Source organism: Acomys minous (assembly GCF_964271855.1).
Source record: "Acomys minous genome assembly, chromosome: 14".
Lineage (NCBI taxonomy): Eukaryota > Metazoa > Chordata > Mammalia > Rodentia > Muridae > Acomys > Acomys minous.
Window position 1 is genome coordinate 35,870,567 of NC_140496.1, and position 6,430 is coordinate 35,876,996.

Below are 6,430 nucleotides of genomic sequence, written 5' to 3' on the forward strand. Positions count from 1 at the left end.
CTCTGTAATTGGTTCCTTTGAACAGTGTCTTCTACCATCCAGGCAGGCTTGTTCGTTAGCTGCCATTTGCATAAGGTAGCCAGCTGTCAATCAGCGCAAACACCCATAACCTTCTTGGGCCGCCTTCTGGCCCCTCTGCACGGGTGAAAGCAGGCAGGAAAATCACAACGCATCCTGTAAAAGTAAAGCTTCTCCTGCTGGCACTTCTGCCACCGAGTGACAAGATAATCTGTGTGTGTGTGTGTGTGTGTGTGTGTGTGTGTGTGTGTGTGTGTGTCCACAAAATGGAGGCTACTTATTATCATTTCTAGCCTAGACCCATTAGATGCCAAAATCTCCCTTGGGAAACAGATCCACCCTGAGAACCAGTCCTGTGGAAGTTTCTATCCATTTGAAGAGCTGACACTCAGGACAAAGAGTCATCAACTCTGAAAGGATAACTCCAGAGGGCATTGTACTAGAAGGCACATCCACAGTGGCTGAAAGCCAAGGTGTACATGTGGCCCTAGGTTGCTGTCCTGAGGAGGGTGCTAAGCCCTCAGCTGCTTATGGTGACCTGGTTTCCTGTGGGAGGTAAAAGGATGATGAGTTTGGGTGTCCATTCAGGAGAGAATGGGTGGATAGGAGCTTGGGAATCTCCTCTGGGGAAAGCAGGAGCCATGGTTGCCAACCTCTTGTGGAATTAAAGGCCCCAGGCTTTGAGAAGGGCTGATGGTCATCCAGTCAAGTAGTGAAGAGACTAAGGTTGACTATGGAGATGAGTTGGTAAAGCTGGCAGGGTTGTACTTGTCATACCAGCTGGCCAGGATAACACAAAAGTGGACACTCTCTTAGCAAATGGCCCTGCCATTGGTACAGAGTGAGCACTGATCCAGGGCTGTCCCAGTAGATACAGAGATACCTTTAAGGAAACCACAAGGGCATTTGTCATTGGTGCAAGGCGGCTCCATTTCCCACCACCGTGTTCTTAGAGGCTGACTGGTGGCTGAAACTGGAAGATTGGTGTGTGGCAAGGGAAGGTGTGTATAGGAAGCAGGAAAATAGCAGAGGTGGCAACACAGACCTGATGAGTAAGTTCATTGCTTAAGGACTCATTCAAGAAACAAACAGACAAACAAACAAAAGAGCCAAAAAGCTTGGCCCTGGCAAAGCCCAAACACCTAGAGAGCCTCAAAGCCAGATATTCAGGCTGCCTAGGAAATATTAAGGACTGTGGGTGCACAAGAAGCAGGAGAATTTGGCAGCCTGGGGGTGATCTCAGCCAGTGAAGTGTCTAGAATGTAAGGAGGGCTAAGATGGGGACCATTGTGTGAAGTGAGCATTTACCCCAAACATGGCACCATTATCCCAAGTAGCCCAGAGAGGCTTTGGGGTGAGTTGAGGATACAGATTTCCCCACATAGGAAGACAGACTTTCCTTTCAAGTCTCTACCACCCTAGTGCTGAGATTACAGTGCCCACTGCCCCACCTGGCTTTTACATGGGGGCCAGGCCCTGAACTCAGATCAGCACACTTGCATAACAAACACTTTACAACCTCAACCATTTCCCCATCGACTCAGGTGAACTGTGTATCTTGCTACTCTGCCAAAAGTGATTGTCAGAACTAAGGAGGTTCGGCTGGTGTTTTAGTTTTTGATGGCGTCTTTAGGGTCTTCTAAATGTAGGATCATCCCATCTGCAAATAGAGATGATTTGACCTTTTCCTTTCCTATTGGTATCCCTCTTCTTTCTAGTGTCTCGTCTTGTTGGTCTTACTAATACTTCTAGCACTACACTGAACAAGAGCAGTGAGGGGAGGGCCACAATCATCTTGTTCCTTTTTTTTTTTTTTTAGAGGCAATGGTTTCAGTTCTTCATTGAGTGTAATGTTGGGAATAGATTTGTCACATATACCCTTTATCATGTTGATGTATGTTCCTTCTACTCCTACTTACTTCAAAGATTGTGTAATGAAAAGATATTGGACTTTGTCAAAGACTTTTTCTATGTCTCTTGACGTGACTGTATGATTTCCATCTGTATGCGCCATATTATATGTGTTGACTTGTGTAATTGTGGCTTCATTGAATGAGTTGGGTGGTGTTCCTTGCCTTTCTGTTTTATTGACTGTTTAAGGAATGTTGGTGTTAGCTCTTCTTGATATGTAGTAACAAAACCATCCTGATCTGGGCTTTTCTATGTTGGAAAAAAATTTTTGAGACAGGGCTTCTCTGTGTATCCTTGGTTGATCTGCACTCGCTTTGTAAACCAGGCTGGCTTCAAACTCCCAGAGATCCACCTGCCTCTGCCTCCTGAGTGCTGGGATTATAGGAGTGCACCACCACACCTGGACCTTTGAGAAATTCTTTTTCTTTTTCTTTTCTTTTTTTTTTGGGGGGGGTGGTTTTTCAAGACAGTGTCTCTCTGTGTTAGCCTTGGCTGTCCTGGACTCTCTTTGTAGACCAGGCTGGCCTCGAACTCACAGCAATCCACCTGCTTCTGCCTCCCGAGTGCTGGGATTAAAGGCGTGCGCCATATCATAGCTTCAGTTAGGTTGCTTGTTATCTATGTAAATTGTTATGTCCTTGGTTTAGCTTTTAGTTTTGATAGGTCAATTATATCCAGAAAATGTATGTATTTCTTCTATATTTTCCAGTGTTTTGAAATATATGGTGTTTGGAATAAAGCAATTTGGACTCCAAGTCCTTCTGGGTAACACTCTGGATTTCACTGGCATCTGTTCTTCCTTCATGTCTAATTCTATTAACTTGGGTCTTTTCTTTCTTTTGGTTGGAATGGCTTGGCATTTGTCTATCTTATTTTTTTGAAAGAGCTGACTCTTTGACTGATTCAATATTTTTCTATTTTAGTCTCCATTTCATTAATTTCTGCTCTGATCTTCATGTCCTGTCCCCTGCTGCATCTTGGCTTGGCTTCTTGCTTATCTGAGACTTTGAGATACTTAATTTAGTCACTTGTGATCTTTCTGTTTTTTTTTTATGTGAGTATTCACAAGTATGCACTTTTCTCTTAACACAGCCTAAGCTACATCCCAAAGGTTCTGAGAAGTTGTGCTCATGTTTCATTTGCATCTAGGAAGTTGGTTATTTCCTCCCTGATTTCTTCAATGAGCCACTGGTAATTTAAGGGTGTCCAAGTATGAACTCTGCCTCCTCTTCAGCCACTTGTTCCTTCAGCCCCATCCTTACCATCTTCACTGGGCAGCTACTCTGGGAAAAGCAACCACAAATAGATTACAAGCTACTTGGGAGCGGAAAGCTATGTGTTAAGCAGAAAGACAGTGCTCTCCCAGGAGCAAGAACTTTATGTCCCTCAAACACTCACTGATGATGATGAATACTGAGCAAGAGTGGGAGATAGCTTACCATGCAGAGAAAAGCTGAGCAATGGAGTGCCTGTCCGCATCAAAGGCAAATTGGAAGGCCAAGTGGAGAAAGGTTGACCCATTGAAGGTGAAGGAGAAGGTCTTAGTTTCAGCTGTCAACTTGATACAGCCAGGGCCAGTACGGGACTCTCAACTGGGGGGTTGCCCTGATAAGATTGGCTTGTGGCCACGTTTGTGAGGAACGGTCTTAATTGGTGATTGATATGGGAGGGCCCAGGCCACTGTGGACAGAACCACTCTTAGGCAGGTGAGCCTGAACTATTTAAGAAAGCAAGCAGAGAACAGAAGACAAAGAATGAGACAAGATGTGTCTCTATTTATGGCTCCTGCTTCTGCTCCTGCCTGAGTTACTGCCCTTACTTCTTCTTCTTCTTCTTCTTCTTCTTCTTCTTCTTCTTCTTCTTCTTCTTCTTCTTCTTCTTTTAAAGACAAGGTTTCTCTGTTAGCTTTGGCTATCCTGGACTCGCTTTGTAGACCACGCTGGCCTCGAACTCACAGGGATCCGCCTGCCCCTGCCTCCCGTGTGCTGGAATTACTTCCTTCAATGGTGAATTGTGGCCTGGAATTTATGAGATGAAATAAACCCTTTCCTCCAGCAAAATGCACTGGGTTGTGGTGTTTACCATAGCGACTGAAAAACAAACTAAGACAGAGAGGTAGGTTCGACTGAACCTGGAAGGTCACGCTCAGGGATGTGCTATCTGTACTAAGTGACAGGTTGTAGGACTCTGGCTCAAAAACAGACTTCAGTTAAAATGAAAATGCAACTCGGCGTGCCTTTAATCCCAGCACTCAGGAGGCAGAGGCAGGCGGATCACTGTGAGTTTGAGGCCAGCGTGGTCTACAAAGAGAGTCCAGGGCAGCCAAGGCTAACACAGAGAGACCCTGTCTAAAAAAAAAGAAAAGAAAAGAAAAGAAAATGCATGTATTCATATAATGATGGCGTCTTCAGGGATGAGTGGACCCAGATACCCAAGGGCACCGGGTTCTAGTCCTGACCTTTGTCCTTCCATCTTATTTTTCTCCCGTTAGGCTTTTTCTTCTTGTGCAAAGTTAGCCCTAGACTCCAAAAGGCTATTCTTTGCCTACTTAAAAAGAAAAAGTGTGTTTCTTTCCTACTTATCTCCTCAGAGAGTTTGGAGGATTGCATTTTTGGACCCCTGTTACACCATCTCTAAAACAATTGCCGAGATAACCTGGCCGCTTAACCAATTCTGGATGGGTAAGAGTTGCCCTGAGCCAATCATGAGACAGAAGCCTCATGTTCTGATTGACTAGTTGTGGGTCATGTGCCCAGAACAGATAGAGGAGGTCTACAGATGGCTTCTTTTTGTGGTCTGTTTGTGAGAGAAGGAAAAGCTCATCTTTCAAAACCACTCTCAACTCCAAGCACGTGTTCAAACTTCACCTACAAGGCAGGGAAAGAAAGTACAGAAAAGACATGGGTGCATTGAAGACACATTTAGAGAGACTCACAGTACAGCCGGCCACCCTGTGTATCTTGGTTTGTTTGGTTGGTTGGTTGCTTGGTTGGTTGGTGTGGTTTGGTTTAGTTTGGCTTAGTTTTGGGTTTTTGAGACAGGGTTTCTCTGTGTAGCTTTGGCTGTCCAGGCTGGCCTCGAACTCAGAGATTTGCTTCCCTGAGTACTAGGATTACAGGCATGTCTCTTGATTTTTTTAAAGAAGCCCACTCCAGGCTCTGTGCTCCTCAAGAGAAAGCCTCATGTTCTTGTGCAGTGCCAACCTCGTCCCTTGATATGATGGTGAAAGTCAGAGTAAACAGATTTGGCCATATTGTGCACCTGGTTACCAGGGCTGGTTTCTTATCTGGAAAAGTGGAGATTGTTGCCATCAATGACTCCTTCATTGACCTCCACTACATGGTCTACATGTTCCAGTATGACTCTACCTATGGCAAGTTCTGCGGCACAGTCAAGGCTGAGAATGGAACGCTTGTCATCAACGGGAAGCCCACCACCATCTTCCAGGGGTGAGATCCCACTAACATCAAATGGGCTGATGCTGGTGCCGAGTATGTTGTGGAGTCTACTGGTGTCTTCACTACTAGGGAGAAGGTCAGGGCCCACTTGAAAGGTGGAGCCAAAAGGGTCATCATCTCCACCCCTTCTGCCGATGCACCCATGTTTGTGATGGGCGTGAACCAGGAGAAGTATGACAATTCACTCAAAATTATCAGCAATGTTTCCTGCACCACCAACTGCTGAGCCCCCCGGCCAAGGTCAGCCATGACAACTTTGGCATCACGGAAGCACTCATGACCATGGTCCATGCCATCACTGCTACCCAGAAGACTGTGGATGACCCCTCTGGAAAGCTGTGGTTTGACAGCCATGGGGCTGCCCAGAACATCATCCCTGCATCCACTGGTGCTGCCAAGGCTGTGGGCAGTGTCATCCCAGAGCTGAACGGAAAGCTCACTGGCATGGCCTTCCGTGTTCCTACCCCCCAATGTGTCCATTGTGGATCTGACATGCTAACTGGAGAAACACACCAAGTATGATGACATCAAAAAGGTGATGAAGCAGGCATCTGAGGGCCCACTAAAGGGCAACCTGGGCTACACTGAGGACCAGATTGTCTCCTGTGACTTTAACAGTGACTCCCACTCTTCCACCTTTGATGCTGGGGCTGGCATTGCTCTCAATGACAACTTTGTTAAGCTCATATCCTGGTATGACAATGAATACAGCTACAGCAACAGGCTGGTGGCCCTCATGGCCCACATGGCCTCCAAGGAGTAATAAGCCCTGGACCACCCACCCCAGCAAGGACACGAGAGCAAGAGAGAGGCCCTTGGCTGCTGAGGAGTCCCTATTCCAACTCAGCCCCTAACACTGAGCATCTCTCTTTACAGTTTCCATCTTAGACCCCCAGAATAATGGGAGGACCCCCAGGGAGCCCTACTCTCTTGAATACCATCAATAAAGTTCACTGCACATACAAAAACAAACAAACAAATAAACAAGAAGCCCACTCTGGTCCACCTAGAACACGTGACTCTTCCTCAGGGGCCCCTGGTAG

General features: G+C 46.2%; 1 pseudogene across 1 annotated transcript; it reads left to right on the plus strand.

The window, feature by feature from the left end:
- The first annotated feature begins 5,148 nt into the window (after positions 1–5,148).
- Positions 5,149–6,150, plus strand: LOC311582589 (glyceraldehyde-3-phosphate dehydrogenase-like; annotated as a pseudogene). Its single transcript has one exon. The product of its transcript is annotated as a glyceraldehyde-3-phosphate dehydrogenase-like (transcript).
- Positions 6,151–6,430: the final 280 nt, after the last annotated feature.